The sequence below is a fragment of the Microtus oregoni genome, unplaced genomic scaffold, assembly GCF_018167655.1.
Source record: "Microtus oregoni isolate MIOR12 unplaced genomic scaffold, Mior012 000045F_ref0000178, whole genome shotgun sequence".
In the NCBI taxonomy this organism is placed as follows: Eukaryota; Metazoa; Chordata; class Mammalia; order Rodentia; family Cricetidae; genus Microtus; species Microtus oregoni.
The window spans coordinates 292181-309182 of record NW_024543219.1 but is presented as its reverse complement, the minus strand read 5'-3'; the positions used below and the strand labels follow the sequence as shown (position 1 = coordinate 309182).

Sequence of the window (17002 nt, the reverse complement as noted above, 5' to 3'; positions counted from 1 at the left end):
CCTATCAGACTCACTTTGCCTCTGCGTATAATGGGGGAAGTTGCAATTTAATTAGTTGTTAATTTGAATGGTAAAGTTTTTAAATACACTATTCGTGTGGCTGGAGTGCTTGATATTATTACATCAATAATTATTGAAATAATAAATGGAAGGAACCATCCATAAAGATTTACATGAACCTTTATAGATTGATGACAGACAGTACAAAGGGGACTGGAGAGTGGCATAGTGGCTAAGAACACTTCCTGCTCTTCCAGGAAACCCGAGTTTAGGTCCCAGAACCTAGGTCATGTTGGGAGGCTCACAGCCATGTCTAAGCCCAGCTCTAGGGGATGCAGCGCCATCTTCTGGCCTCAGCACACATGTTGTACACACCCATACACACACACACACACACACACACACACACAACTAAAAATAAGTCTTAAAAAAGAAATAATACTAAGGACAGCTAGCTAGTTGGCTTTGAAAGCAATAGACAGGTATAAAACCTGTCTAATTTTTTTGTACAACAAAACCTTTCCAGGAAAGCCAAAGGGTACATGAGAATGCACACCATGATTCTCAGTATGGCGGTGGGACAGGCCAGCCCCTCATATGTGAAGCTGTACTGGATTTACAAACTGAACTCAGAAAATCCCACGGCCAATCTTCATCGAGAAGTAATCATTTTTAATTAACTATTAAACTTTTCATGGATCCTACTGACACCTCCTAAGAAAATACCAATCTTTAAAAAAACACCAAAGATAAAGTTCATATGCCAACATATATATATATATATATATATATATATATATATATATATAGTCTTCCTGCCCCCACGTCTAACATACACACATTTTCCATGTACCACAGATACATGAGAATTATTTGAAATGGTATAGAGGGTGGGCATGGTAGCAAATGTCTGTGATCCCAGCATTTGAGGAGTGGAGGCAGCACATGGCCACCCTCAAAACAAACCAACAAAACCCCTAAACATACACACACACACATACACACACACACACACACACACACATACACATGTACATATGTACCATACACACACACACATATATATACATGTACATATGTACCATATACACACATACACACACATATATATACATGTACATATGTACCATATATACACATATATGGTACACACACACACATACAGTAAAAGGCAAAAGAAAATGATGGCCGCCAGTCTTTTGACAACTCAGAAATTCTTAGGAAAACAGAAGTGGAGGAGGAGTTGAGAAGTGTCCCTGCAGATCCAGCTGACAAACCTCTCATGGGGACAAAGAAAGGGATTATAGTAGGAAATGGCTATTTCTACCATTCAAACCTACATTGTTCTCTGACTGGCCCCACAGCACATTCTTCTAAGCAACTGGAAAGAAGACCATGGGGCTCAGAAAGTCAGCCGTGGGACTTTGGTAGACCGAGAGCACCCTCCGGTCTCAGTTTCCCCATGTGTGAGAGGGCTGCAGATATTCCAGGAAAAGAAACCGATTCCGTCAAGGCCCTCACTTCAGCCAGTGCACAGGCTCTCCTAAGGTCACGGAGTGGACTAGAGGAGTCCTTTGAAGACGTGGCCTTTCTGCAGGAACAAAGCAGCCATTGAAGCAGGAGATAGGAAATGCTTTGTAAAAACTGGGATATTGTAAGGGAGAACTGTCGTGGACGCAGCCACTAAATCCCCAGCAGGGGCATCTGTGGCAATTAGTTAAGAAAGGCCTTTTGAAGCACCCCAGTGCCATTGGAAGTCTTCTCTTTAAAACCAAATGCGCTAGGTTTCAGTTCCCAACAAAGACACAAGGAGTAAACAATTAACTGAATTAATTCAGGCACTGAAGTGGATTTTCAAGGACTTGACTTGCCCAAGCTAGTTTTCTACAAAGCCTAAATAAATCAGATAATTGCTAATTCGCCCCTTTGTTTTGCGCCGAGGAGAGTCTGTTTGTTAAAATGAACCTAGCAGCAGAATAAACAGTCATTAGAACACTCTCCAAGCCCACAACTGAACCAAGACAGCACATTCCAAGCTCACCACCTCTGCCACTGCTTTTTAAAATACTACCTTTAGTGTTATTATTTGGGAGACCCTTCTAATCAAACGTTTAAAAATCGGACTCTTGTAAGCATGATTGGCAGCACCCCCTTCCCCCTCACAAAAGGAAAAAGGGAAAAAAAGAAAGAAAAAGAAAAAGCAAACGTCCTCTTGGTGCAACTGAACCCAAGTTAGAACTTTGGGCTCAGTTCCTACTGATAGGCTTCTAAACACAGTAACTCTGCCGTGATTCTAAAGAATCTCTGCTTCATAGCTGCGAAGGTTTTAAAGTTAACCCAAACATGAGAAGTGCCTATTAGCAAAAGGAAAGTTGTGAAAGTAATTTAATTAGTTGGATCAGAAAGATTAATCACAAAAATAAGTGGGTCTCTAGACCTTTCATCAGAATTTCAGAATTCAGAACAACTGGTCTTATCATTAACATTCCCTCATCGCCCAGCTAACACAAAACAGAGCATTATGACAATAATGAAATATTTTACCAAATAAACCTGAGGCCAGGACATTAGAATAGATCAGTGTGGGTCCAGCGCTCTGGCTCCCTTCCTGAGTGCCTGCAGGTCAGTGTAAAGGTGTGTGTGTGTGCCTCTGTCTCTGTGTCTCTCTCTGTGTACGTGTCTCTGTCTCTCTATCACTGTGTGTGTGTCTTTGTCTCTCTCTGTCTCTATCTCTGTGTGTCTCTGCCTGTCTCTGTCTCTATCTCTGTGTGTCTCTGCCTGTCTCTGTCTCTATCTCTGTGTGTCTCTGCCTGTCTCTCTCTATCTCTGTGTGTCTCTGCCTGTCTGTCTCTCTGTCCCTATCTCTGCCTCTCTGTCTCTCTGTCTGTCTCTATCTCTGTGTGTGTCTCTGCCTGTCTGTCTCTGTCTCTATCTCTGCCTGTCTGTCTCTCTGTCTCTATCTCTGCCTCTCTGTCTCTCTCTGTCTTTCTGTCTCTATCTCTGTGTGTGTCTCTGCCTGTCTGTCTCTCTGTCTTTATCTCTGTGTGTCTCTATCTCTGCCTCTCTCTCTCTCTCTCTCTCTCTCTGTGTGTGTGTAGAAGTGATGAATTCACGAGCAGCAGTTAACTGGCAAGCTCTGTATAATTTGATTTTGTAGGGCACTAATTGAAGTGAAAATGTGGCTGAAATACTTCACGTAACATAATAACTGTTGATTGCCAGATAGTTTTGGTAAACACTTGGCAAATTGTAACTCACAACAGCTGTCACTATATATTTAGAGTAAATGTTAATTTAAGAATATTAACCTCGTGAGTGTTTCTATAAACAAAGCTCCGGCTATTTTCAAAGGTTACAGAGACTGACTTGAGTATTTTCAGCCAAACCTAGGGCAGCTTGGCCCTTGCTGTTTCTAAATTCTTCCGCTTTCCACTTGAAAGGCTTCCATCATAAATGCCTTGCACAGGTTCCCTTGGGAATGCAAATGGCAAGGACACACGTGTGATAGATTCATATCTTGGAGGCCAGAGAATAAACTGCTCGTGTTGCTAGAGACAGAGGGGGGGGTCTGCGGAGGGGAGAAGAGGGAGGAAGGGAAGGAAGAAGGGAGGGAGGGAGGGGGAGAGAGAGAGAGAGAGAGAGAGAGAGAGAATTTCCATCAAAGTCCCATGGTTTACTAAATAAAGTCATTTTTCAGCCCAGTTCAGTCTGAAACCCTGCTTCCAACAATTGTTAGCGCGGCTGTTTTTGTCCTGTTAGAGCTACTCACTTCCAAGTAAGATTTGCATGACAGATCGAAAACTCTCGTGCAAACCGCGAAACAATTGCATCAAGAATCAAATTGAGTCTCGCAGGCACGCAGCCTGGTGCAGGACTTGCTACAGGCATGCTTGCTGGGAGTTGATAGAAAGCCATTTCTATTTTGAACCACGCAAGAAAACCTCAGTGAAAGTTTCAACCACACACACAAACGCCTACCTGCTACCCGCCTGTGTTCCAGCCCCACGCTTTCGGCAGCGTGGTAGCACTTCCGCGCCAAACGCTTCTACCTTCCCAAAAATGTGTGTGGGCGCAAGCCCAGACGAAACTTCAAATCCAGGAAAATGGATTACCCGCGCAGATCAAAGGCAGGCAGGCTGGGAGATGGAGTGCCTGTAATCTGATCGCCGATCAGTTGCTGCGCATCAAAGCCAAGGCTGAATGAACTTACTCAGTATGCACGCAGATCTAGAAAGTTCGCTACCCTCGGATTCTTAGCTGGGCTCCCGCCTCCCGGGCCACAAGTTCTTTTGTTAAACGTGGGCCACGTTGTTCTGCCTCGGCTCTGGAGAACAGGCTTCTCCCCGGCCTGAGCCTCTGGATCCGCAGCTTTCTCTCGCGGTGCCCCAGCGGGGCTGCCTAGTGCCAGCAGGCTGTGCCGCATCCCTTTCATCTCGCTGAGTGGCAGCTCCCATGACATCATGCCGTGCCGTGGGGCTGGTCGGGAGAAGCCAGACAGCCTGTTTTCTAGTCGCGTTGGTCTGTGCCTCGCCCGCGATAGCCTTGCAGTCTGTCTTTTAGATGGGAGGAACCCATCAGGACTGCTGTCGCTGTGCTCCTGGCCGGTAAGATCCTGGACCCGTGCAGGTTCCCGAGGACAGCGTCGCTCCGCTGCTTGTGACAAAAATGCACGGAGTCCCACCAGTTCAGAGTGTCCAAAACGCAGTAGAGCTTCGCAGCAGTGTTTAACTAGGCTGTTTCTCCGAACACCTGCCTTACACTGCTAGGGTCATAGGCAAGCCTTTTAAAAGCTTGATTCCCCATTCCCCACCCCTACCCCACACATATTATGACAGGTCTTTAAGAATTAGTAAACGTCTTTCCCGGTGAAATAAATTATTACAGATGGCCTCAGTCAAGTAGTGGCTTTCATGAAGCAGTGAACGCCCAGGTTACAACTTATGAGAAGACCACTGTATCCTCACAGGACACCTGAGTCAAAGGCCTCATAATCTAAATTTGGGGTCCTTAAAAAAAAAAAAAAACAAGTCAGGCAGTGGCGGTGGTGCGTGCCTTTAATCCCAGCACTTGGCAGGCAGAGGCAGGTGGATCTCTGTGAGTTCAAGGTCAGCCTGGTTTAAAAAACAAGTTCCAGGACAGCTAGATCTGTTATATAGAGAAACTTTTGCCTCAAAAAACAAAAACAAAACAAAACAAAACCCCCCAAATTATCTAATTTAAGGATGCTTCCTTCTTAGACGTAATACAGGGACAGCTCTTACTAATTCGAAAATTCACAAAGGCATTTCTTAGAGAAAAGCGTTTGCTTTTGATCACGTCACAGCTTCTGTCTCAGTCACGGCACAAACCCACAGTTTGGACTCAGCTAAGAAATCGCCGCCTGACTTTCCGTATTTATAATGAAACTCATTGCCCATTATTTAGAACACCCGCAGCGGTGGATAAAGCCCTGCAATGGGAAGGCGGCAGGCTCTGAACCTGGAGCTGTTTATTCTAGAAGAAAGATTTCCATTTTATGATGGAAATATGCCATTTTGCAGAAAGGCGGTGAAAACTCTTTTGTGGCACGCTCAGAGGACAACAGAATGCCCTTCCTTCCTATGACTACCTTCTCTTATCGGTGGCATCTTGTTTTCCCTGATGTGATACTGAAAATAGTTTACGATCTGTCTATCTCCAGACATCTCTGATTCCCGAGTAAATCTTTTTTTTTTTTTTTTTTTTTTTTTTTTTTTTTTGGTTTTTCGAGACAGGGTTTCTCTGTGGTTTTGGAGCCTCTCCTGGAACTAGCTCTTGTAGACCAGGCTGGTCTCGAACTCACAGAGATCCGCCTGCCTCTGCCTCCCGAGTGCTGGGATTAAAGGCGTGCGCCACCACCGCCCGGCTCCGAGTAAATCTTGATAGCAAGACACTTGGGTTGAACAGTATATGAGTTCAGTGTAGCATTTAAATAGGGCTCTTTAGTTCCCAATAGTAATTTTCTTTTTTTTTTCCCAGTGTGGTCCAGACTGGACCCCAGGACCTGCTCATGTTAGGTGAGCCCTCCATCTCTGAGCCCCAGTCTAGATTCCTTGATAGGTTCCACCTGAGACACACAGGGCTTACTTTGTGCATTTTGCTTGTTTGTTTGTTTGTTTGTTTGTTTTTGACAGGGCCAGTATCCTAGGCTGCCCTCAAACTTGCTGTTTAGTCAAAGATGGCTTTGACTCAATCCTCCTAGATGCTAGGATTACAGGCATGGATTTATAGCAAGTTTATGTGATTATGGGTCCTGAACCTAGCTGGGGCTTCATGAATATTAGACAGGTACTCTACCAACTAAACCACGTACCAGGCTCCACAGCCCTAAAATAGCAGGTACACTTCTGCATGCCACCCGGAAACACCTGGACCTACACAGCTCCTGGGACTCACAAAAACAGGGACAAATTGTCTCCAAGAAGGCCTAGGCTGACTCTTCTTTGGGGTCACCGAGCTGTTGCATGGCATGGGGACCATGTCCACAGCCAGCACTGGGTGTGCTGTTCCCTATACACCATAAATGGAAATTACTGAGTGCCCTTACCTCTGGGTGGGCAGGTGGATCATGGGTCCCTACAGTTACCACCCATGGGAAATGGGCAATGGTTGGATTCAGATTCTTATATTTCTAGAAGCTTCGAGAAGGCATCTAGAAGGCAGCTTCAATGAACACACCAGACAAACTAGCTCTACATAAATCTCACAAAGTGGGCCGGGTGGTGGTGGCGCACGCCTTTAATCCCAGCACTCGGGAGGCAGAGGCAGGCGGATCTCTGTGAGTTCGAGGCCAGCCTGGTCTACAAGAGCTAGTGCCAGGACAGGCTCCAAAGCTACAGAGAAACCCTGTCTCGAAAAACTAAAAAAAAATAAATAAATAAATAAAAAATAAATAAATCTCACAAAGTAACACTGGTTGTTCAAACATCTTTGCTCTGTGCCCTGTGCTCTGGGAAGTGTTCTCAGTTGGTCCTTGTGAGTCAAGAACTATCCCTGTGGGAAATGAAAAAGGCCTGAAGTCAGAGCCTCATCTGTCCCCAGATGCAGACGGCAACTAAAACCTGACCTCTAAGGAAGAATGACCTTTTGGCCTGAAGCTTGTCTGCACTCTGCTCAACTAACTGAACTCCCCTCAGTGTGAGACCTGGCCCGGCTCTTGTAGTCCTTAACAGCTTTGTGAAGGGCTTGATTAGGAGGCTCTTGCCCCTTACCTCCAAGAGGTACAGAAGAGAGACAGCAAAATGTCTCATCTGGTCAAGGAACTTGCTACCAAATCAGATGACCTAATGTTTGTCCCTAGGGCCCACGAGTGATCTTCTGACCTCACATGCACACACATAGAATAAATAGATAAAGAAATGCAATACTTTTTACATTTTTAAAAATAGTTTTAAAAATTAAAAGGAAACACAGATAAGTGAAATAAAATTAGATGCTCTGTGACAAGAAACACGTCACACGCTCTGTGGCAAGAAGCATACTTGACATGCGGTCATGTGCCGTTTAACTGCGGGGATTTCTTCTGAGAAATCTGTCAGGCAAACATCAGAATGTGTTACACAGATCTAGACAGCGTCTGAAGGGACTCTAGCTGGCCCAAACATGGTCAGTATGACTCTGGCAGGCCTCGCCCTTCCGCCATGCCTTGCTAAAAAACATTAGATTGCATTCCTAAAGTTAGCCACCAACATCTATTCCCATATTTGGCCACTTCCTCCTCCTCGAGCTGACTATCAAGGTCTAGCAATCAAAGTATTGAAGTCCAGCAATCAAAAGCCCCCTTTTGGCTGACCTAATAAACACGCCCAAGCAAAACAAACCAACTCCTCCTAACACAGGGTTTCCTGTATTCCCTTTATAAACTGCCATTTCCCTATGGTCCACATCTGTCTCCTCTCTGTCCAGAGGCAATCCTTTGTCCCTCTGGTGCAAATATCCCCTTGCCCCCTCCCTTGTTCCCTTCCCCTTCTTCCATTTCCTCTATCACCTGTCTTTGTCTCTAATTCCCTACCCTTTGTCCCTCTGAGGAAAATAAATCTCCTTTGTACTGGGAATTTAGTCTCGGGGTGTCTTGTGTTGATACCATTCCCTTCAGGGTCATCTACCATACATTTGGGGAATCTGGCACAAACACACACACACACACACACACACACACCACAGACACACACTCCTAGTCTAGCATATTGTTCATGATGAACCAAGCAATATTAAATTCAGAACTCGGAGACAGTGATGTGGTGGATGTGAGATGCACAAAGTTGATGGCCGCGTGACAGTCCTATTGTGTTACAGTGACCTTTCCAAAATTTTATAAGACAACTATACTCCTGGTAATAAAAAACATAAATACATGAACCAGTATCATGGCTGCCAGTTACTGTTAATAATATTATGTAATATCCCTAATTTGATGGCTTCATTTTTCATGCAACTGATAGTGTACTGTGTTCATACCAGCATCACCCCCCCCCCAACACACACACACACACACACATACCACACGAGAGACAAGTTACTCTAACATCTATGGAGATTTGAAATTCCAACCTCACACTTGGTGTCCCTCGTGGGCTCTACTATCACTCTGGGACAATGCTGTCTTAGGAACAGCGAGTCACAGTATTTTACTGTTGACTCCTAGGATCTTGTCCCAGCATAAATGGCGCCTCTTACTGTCTTTACAAAGGTGCATTGTAGTCACTGGACTATGCGATGGGAAAGTGTTTTAGTTAGGGTTTCTATTGCTGTGAAGAGACACCATGACCATGGCAACTCTTACAATGGAAAACATTTAATTGGGGTTGGCTTACAGTTTCAGAAGTTTAGTCTATTATTGCCATGGTGAGAATCATGGTAGCATGCAGGCAGACATGGTGCTGGAGGAGGAGCTGAGAGGTCTACATCTTGATCCACAGGCAACAGGAAGTGAACTGTCTCCCTGGGTATGACTTGAGCATATGTGAGACCTCAAAGCCTGCCTCCACAGTGATATACATCCTGTAACAAGACCACACCTACTCCAACAAGGTCCCACCTCCTAAATAGTGCCACTCCCTATGGGCCAAGCATTCAAATACATGAGTCCATGGGTGGGGGAATACCTATTCAAACCACCATAGGTTTATAGCTATGTTATAATGCAACCTCTCAACTATAAAACCCTGTAAAATCAAAATTAAAAAAGAACTTACGTTTTGTAGGAGAATGCTTGTGTGTTTCCCTGGCTTTCCAGACTCCCAACAGAAACTGTATTAATTAAATCACTTTGTGGCCAATCACTATAGCATGTTCCTAGCAAGCTCTCACATATTAATTTAACCCATTTCTATTATTTTATATTTTACCATGAAGTTCATGGTCAACTGGCAAGGTTACAGCTGGCAGCTCACATCTTCCCCCTCTGGTGGCTACATGGAGTTTCCTGACACCACCTTCTTTCTCCCAGAATTTAGTTTAGTTTTCCCTGTCTAGCTCTGTTCTACCTTGCTATAGATCCAAAACAGTTTCTTTTTTTTTTTTGATTTTCGAGACAGGGTTTCTCTGTAGCTTTTTTGGTTCCTTTCCTGGAACTAGCTCTTGTAGACCAGGCTGGCCTCGAACTCACAGAGATCCGCCTGCCTCTGCCTCCCGAGTGCTGGGATTAAAGGTGTGTGCCACCACTGCCCGGCTGTATTTTATATTTTTAAAAAACTGCAAAAACCTAAGGTCATTCAGATTTTCCTTTATATTTCACCTTAGAAGTTTCAATTTTCTGTATTTAGATTTGAGACCCATTTTTAGGTAATTTCGGGGAAGGGTGGAGACTCCTTTTCTGTTGAGTTCCCATGTCCTCCGTGTCTGAGACCAGATGATTATATTCCCGTGTGTCTGCTTCCACTAGCCCATTTTCCTATCGTTTCGCTAAGAGTGTAGCTTTACAGAATGTTAGACTCAGGTAGCCATAAAAAGGAAAATTGAAGATTTGTCCTTTCTCTACTCTCTCTCCCTGATGTAGGTCAAATTTTTGACCCCTGTCATTGTCCTTTCTTGGAAGAACTTTGAATACCCACCCCTTCTCCAGGCCCTACTAGTAACAAATGTCTTCAGCTTTGATTGCCCGGCCAAGTCCTTTCCCCCTTCAGTTGCGAAGGGGTTTGTTTTATACTGAACCCTAGCACCATGTTTTTGTCCCGCTGCCTTATTTGCACCTTGCATTCCATGCTCTGCTTGTGTCCTTATCCTTTCTTCCTCAGGAGGAAAAGGTGTCCTTGTTATTATCGCCTGCCTACATTTGATTAGATTAGATTTGATATTTAGACAGGGTCTCTCTGGGTAGCCTCATTTGGCCTGGAGCTCATGCTCCTCCTGTCTCAGCCTCCTGAGGGCTGAGATTACAGGTGTCCCCAACACGCACACATGTTCTGTTTTCTTTTATCTTGGGTTGGTTTTCTGCTGTTTGAATGTGCCACACCAATGGGTAGATATTTCCAGTGTCGTTTTTTTTTTTTTTTTTAGTTTTTCGAGACAGGGTTTCTCTGTAGCTTTGGAACCTGTCCTGGAACTAGCCCTTGTAGACCAGGCTGGCCTAGAACTCACAGAGATCTGCCTGCCTCTACCTCCCGAGTGCTGGGATTAAAGGCGTGCACCACCACCGCCAGGCCAGTGTTTTGTTTTGTTTGGTTCCTGGCAGATAGCGTCTGAGCTTCCTGGATCTGTAACTTGGAAGTTTTTGCTAATTTTGGAAAATTCTCAGCCTTCACTAAAGATTTTTGGTTTTTATTTTGTTTGATTTTAAGTGTGTGTGTGTGTGTGTGTGTGTGTGTGTGTCTGTGTGTCTGTGTGTCTGCCTGGGTGCACTTGAGTGCAGATGCCTGCTGAGGCCAAGAGAGGGTGTCAGACCCAATTGAGCTGGAGTTTCAGGCAATTGTGACCATCCTGTGGGTGCTGGGAATTGCACTCCAGTCCTCAGCAAGAGCAGCAGGAGCTCTTACCATGTCATCTCTTCAGTGCCCACTACTATTTTTAAAGTTTCTTCTGTATTTCTCTCCTCTGGAATCCCCACTACCCATTTGTCATAGCTTGAGCGGTCCTTGCACACAGTGAGGCTTGAATTGCAGGAGTCTGGTTCCGATGCTGCTGTGTCTCCTTCAGACTGTTTCTTTCTGGAAGTCAACTAATTAATTACTGAAAGTGGGTCGCAACGAGTGAGGTGACAAAGGGAGGTGAGGAGGCTTGTAGTGTAAGGTTTTATTCTGCTGGTGCAGAATCTGTGTTTAGTGTTTTCTGTGGCAGCCACAGGACTCAGTTTCCTCCCATCCCCCGCCTGTCCCTGCCACCCCAATCCCACCCGCCCCTTAAGCCTGGTATCCCCAGGAACTCCTTTTGCAATCTTGCAGCTTTCTTGTGTAACCCACTGCCTTTGATGTGGTGGGAAGCTTCCTGTATTTCACCGTGAGAGCCCAGGTGTCAGCCGGCCCCATCCCTGCGCTGTGAGTTCCAGAAGTTCTTTGGAGATTTTAGGAAAGGCTTCAAAGGAATGGCAGGAGTAGGAGGGATGTGCTTCTTCTGGGACAGGTAAGGCTCAGGTAAGACAGCATCTTCGGAAGGCGGGCTGTGTGATGGAGATTATCTTGTCCATAGTTCTGACGTTTGCTCCCCCTCCCTCCCCCGTCCTCCACCCCCCCCCATGCAAATGGTTTCTCTTGTCTCTGTGAGAACCCTGTGGGGGTTTCTAGAGGTAAAATCCATGAAGGTGTGGTGTCTCCCTGGTCCTCCAATGGTCTCTAATGCACAGGACTCTACACACAGCTTCTGGAAGTCACCCCGATCATCCTGGCTCTGATGTCCTGGGCCTCAGTTAAACTGATGTGGTTCCGGTGAGGCCGCATTGGCATAGACTACCAGACTGGGGAAACAGGTTTGCCCTGTGAACTCAGTCCCAGTCCGTCGGTGAATCTAGAAAAAAATCAGTGACTTTCAGCTTTTTGTTTTGTGTTGTGAGGTTGGGGTGATGCATTCCAAGCTCTTCACACACAGACGTGGGAACCGGAAGTCCTCTGAATGCCACCGTGCTTCCACAATCTTCATTATTACCCAGATAGCACTTTTCATCTTGATATGTGCTTCACGTGTGGTTTCAGGCATCAACACCTCGTGCCTAGTCATCAACACTCGGTTTAAGTCCGTTTGTACAAAAACCGTAAGCAAACACTGGGAATGGTGTTATTTCAAGTTCTGATTTGTTGTGGCTTTCTCTGTGACCTTAATAACATGTCATTACGGGCTGAGGGGAAGGCTCGGTGAATAAAGTGTTGTTATGTGAATGCAGGGACAGGAGCTGGCATAAGCGGCTTAGAGGTGGAGGTGGAAGATCCTGCAGCGAGCTGGCTCGCCTGACCACCTGCATGGGTGAGCTGACTTTCACCTGAGAGACCCCGCCGCAGTGATGAGGGGAAGGGGAAGAACGACGGTGGACACATTCAATGGCAGCTTCATGCTTCCGTGTTCACGTACATACGCGTGCATGCGTACACATACACACATGCCTCCGTTCATCTGCGTATGCATACTCATATTAAAGCAACGCATGCACGCACATGCACACACACAAAAATTCATGGCACCATGGGTCTGATTAAAAGGATGGCTGATCTGCCATTAGAGCAATAACATTCATTTCACTTACGCCTGGTGCAAGGGCTTTTTTTTTCATTTTTGTTATTTGTTTTTACCTGTATGGATGTCTTGCTTGAATGAATTTCTGTGTACCATGTGTGTACAGTGCCTTCAGAGGCCAGAAGAGGACATCAGATTCCTTGGCATGAGTTGCCATCAGGTGGGTGCTGGAAATCGAACCTGGGTCTTCTAGAAGGGCATCCAGTACTCATAACCATGGAGCCATCTCTTCTGCCTCTAGGATTTAATCTTAAAATGCATTTTAAAGATAGGTCTTTCTGTGTTGTTCATGCAGGTCTTGAAAGCCCAGACTCCCTTAAGCCTCTTTTCCTGGTTTCCCGAGTAGCTGACACTACAGGCATGAGCTACTGTGCCCAGCACCGTTAACTTCAGCTCTTAAATGTCCCTTGGGTAAGCTTAGAAGTGAGAATCAATTAACTATAATTACAAGACACTGAAGCAGCTAGTGGTTTAGATAATCTGCCCCCTTCAGGAAGTTCTGAAGTCAGTTATAATTAGTGAGTCCAACAACAGAAAAGATGAAAGCGACGTTCCGTCACTGTGACGAAACATGTGGCTTTCCATGTTGTAGGAAGAAAGCAAGTCAATTTGGATCATAGTTTTATTTAAAAGCGCTGCCCGGTTCTCACGAGGGCCTTGTGGCAGATGGTGTCACAATGACGCCAGTGCTGAGGAGATCACAAGCAAGACAGAGAACCAGAGGATTTACAGGACAAAGAAGCTCTGTTACAACCCATTCTTGTAGGAAATAGTGGGTTGCCCTCTTCTGAGGGCAATGTCCCAATGATGTCTTAAAGATCCTACCATTGGTTAGCATCACCATCCTGGGTGGTAATGTATGTTGGAAGAGATGGGGCTGGGTACCAACAGCTTGTTCAGGGGCATGGCCCTAATGACCTGACTTCCTCTCAATAGGTCCTAATTCTCAAGGGTGATACCACCTCTCAAGGAGAGCATGCTGGGGGCCAAGAATTAACGCATGGGCCTTCAGGGGATGCATAAGATGAGACTCAAAGCAGGGTACCTGTCTCATAGGGTTCTCACATGCTGTAGATCAGAATCGTGCCGACAGCACACAGCATGCTAACCAGCTATTTAAAGCATCAAGAATGTGCTGGGTTGCAGCTCCGAGAGGGTGGACCGAGCATGCATTAGGCCCTGGATTTAATTCCCAGCACTGAACACTTAAAAAGCCCTGGTTAAAAAAAAAAAAAAAAAAAAAAAAAAAAAAAAAAGACTTTGTTTTTCATTCTTAGCTGGTGAGGAAAAACATTGTTTCCCTTAGGAAATACAAAACCAGCCAGTGTATTCTACTCTTCCCAAGTGTTTCTCATCCTGAAGTGTAGACCAGGTTGGCCTCGAAATTACAGAGATTCACACCTTTAATCCCAGCACTCGGGAGGCAGAGGCAGGCGGATCTCTGGGAGTTCTAGGCCAGTCTGGTCTACAAGAGCTAGTTCCGGGACAGACACCAAAGCTACAGAGAAACCCTGTCTCGAGAAACAAAAAAACAACAACAACAAAAAGAAATTACAGAGATTCTCCTGCCTCTCCCTCGCTAGTGCTGAGATTAAAGGCATGTGCCATGTGTATGTGTATGTGTGTGTGTGTGTGTCAGGGTTTCTCTGTGTAACAGTCTTGCCTGTCCTAGAACTCACTCTGCAGACCAGGCTGGCCTCAAACTCACAAAGATCCGCCTGCCTCTGCCTCCGAGTGCTAGGACTGAAGGTGTGTGCTATCACCAGCCAGCATTAGGTATTTTTCTGCAGCGCTGTTTTCAAATTGGCCCCTTGTGTAAAATATTTTGATAAGCCTTTTTTCTTCAGTATTTATATTCCTCACTGTAATAAATAAAGCCTTAATTATGTACATTGATACAAAATTACTAACTTTCAAGTTCTTTTTTTTCTGAATACTGCAGAAAATGGGTAAGTATATAAAGTATATAAAAATAAAGACTGATACATGTAATTCTTATTCTTCTTTAGGGAATGGTTTACTTGCAAATAATTAAAGAGGTGGAAGCCAGCCGGGCCGTGGTGGTGCACGCCTTTAATCCCAGCACTCGGGAGGCAGAGGCAGGCGGATCTCTGTGAGTTCGAGACCAGCCTGGTCTACGAGAGCTAGTTCCAGGACAGGCTCCAAAACCACAGAGAAACCCTGTCTCGAAAAACCAAAAAAAAAAAAAAAAAAAAAAAAGAGGTGGAAGCCATCATTCTCAGAGACCTCATGTCCACTGCCAGATACTCCTTCCCAGACAGATACCTGGGGCTGGGAGCTCTGACCCAGCTCTGCTGCTACACTGCCTCTTTTCTTCTGGCAAGTTCTGAATAAAGAAGGTTGCCCCTTCTGGGAGTGTGCCTCCTCTCCTGTTTTGTCCTGGGTGCTGAGGGTGGGGGGGGGGGAGAGACAATTCCTTCAGTGACATTAATACTTGAACTGTGTTGCTGGCACTTTCTCTCACGTTCTCATCAGGTAGGGTGTTTACCACAGACATGGCTGACAATCACTCTTTTTTATGTGCATTCGTGTTTTTCCTGCATGTATTCTGTGTGAGGGTGTCAGACCGCGTGGAGCGGGATTACAGACAGGAGTGAGCTGCCGGGTGGATGCTGTGAGTTGAATCCCGGGTCCTCTGGAAGAGCAGCCATTGCTCCTAACTGCTGAGCCGTCCCTCCACCTTGACAATCACTATTTTAGTCGAGACCTCTCTGAGGCCGGGAAAGAGGCTGCTCAAGAAGACAGAAGCAACCACTAAGGGACTCTGAGAGAAAGGTGTCTTGTGTCGGGCTGAGGAGAGAGACCGCCCCACCTCCCTGGCTGCCAGGGAGAATGAATGAGAGCAGCTCCAGGGGTGGAATGGCAACATGCAGTGTCCACTGGGAAAGCTGCAAGACTGGGCATAGTGGAAGGGAAGGATGCTGCCTATTCCTCCCACCTGCAAGGACTTAGGGGAGAGTCCCACCAGAGGCCATGCCTCACACACACCTCACACCATTTGTACCCACACCACGCATGCTCTACAGCCCTCAAACAGTCCTCACACATGCATGCTAGGTGAGACACAGGATCTCACGGTTCACTCTGCTCTTAGTAGCTTGTGCGAGGTCAGACAGCGCCCACAATCCCGGGCCATTCTGTTCCCGCTGCTTTCATTTTTTTCTCTTTCCAGATCAGTTAACACGCTAGTACTGACTGGAGATGATTTTTATAAGTAACAGTCCGTCTGCTACATTGCAAAAACTGTCTTCAGATCTGCGGTTTGCGTTTTAAACTTGCGCACACGACATCATCAGCTGGAGCAGTCTTCCAACACTTTTCTCGTGTATTCTGTAGCATAGGATTGCTTGAAATTGTATTTTTCTTCATTGTGTTTTATATATTTTCCTTTCTATTCATATTTAGAATTTAATTTTCTATCTCTTCAATATTCACTCCTGTTTATTAATGTAGAGAAAACATTTTGTACTTGTTTTCTAGATTTCCAGATTTGCTGTTAAGATTGCTGACTCTCTGAACCGGGTCTCCTTGTACTGAACCGAAGTCATGAAGCCGCTTCCTGGGTACTCGGCTTATACACTGAAGGCAAAACCAAGTAATGCATATATTACTCTTCCTGGAGCTGACTTCCTCCCCAGAGCTGACCCCTTTTCCCCAGAACTGAGCCCCTCTGCATAACTAACCCCATTTCCATAGCTGACCCCCTCTCTCCATAGCTGACTCCCACAGAGCTGACCCACTTCCTCAGGACTGATTCCCTCTACATAGCTGACCCCATCTCCAGAACTGACTTTCTCCTGAGAGCTGACCCCTCTCCAAAGTTGACCCCCTCCTCAGAGTTGACCCACTTCCTCAGAACTGACCCCTTTTCCCCAGAACTGACTCCTTCTGTGTAGCTGATCCCCACAGAGTTGACCCCCTTTCCCCAAAACTGACCCCCTCTCCAGAGCTGACTCCCTCCCCAGAGTTGACCCCCTTTCCCTAGAGCTGACCCCCTCTCCAGAGTTGACCCCTCTCCTAAGCTGATCCTCACTCCCTGTGTTCTCCTCAGAGCTGATGCCAGTGCCTCTCCTCCTGTCTTTTGAGCAGTACCCTGGCCTCCTCCTCTCCTCTCTGCCTCAGATGCCCTTTTCCAACAGCCCAGGCTGATCTTGAACTTTCGATGTCCTTACCTCAGCTTCCCAGGTTCTGGATTGCAGGCCTGTCACCAAGCCCAGCCTCTGCTCTTTCTCTGAAGAAAGACACATAGAGACATGGGTGCTTGATATGTCCAGGTGAGGGGCTCATAAAAGTGTTAAGACTCGAC

At 45.9% G+C, this 17002-nt stretch overlaps 1 protein-coding gene across 2 annotated transcripts in view; it reads right to left on the bottom strand.

The window, feature by feature from the left end:
- Positions 1-4366, bottom strand: part of Tnfrsf19 (TNF receptor superfamily member 19) — an 87473-nt gene extending 83107 nt beyond the window's left edge. Inside the window, exon 1 of one of the 2 annotated variants that reach the window (XM_041634246.1) lies at positions 3979-4366. The gene's annotated coding sequence lies outside the window, so the exon portion shown is untranslated. The remainder of the gene's footprint in view (positions 1-3978) is intronic. The other variant, XM_041634248.1, reaches the window with a different exon arrangement.
- Between the last annotated feature and the right edge of the window lie 12636 nt (positions 4367-17002).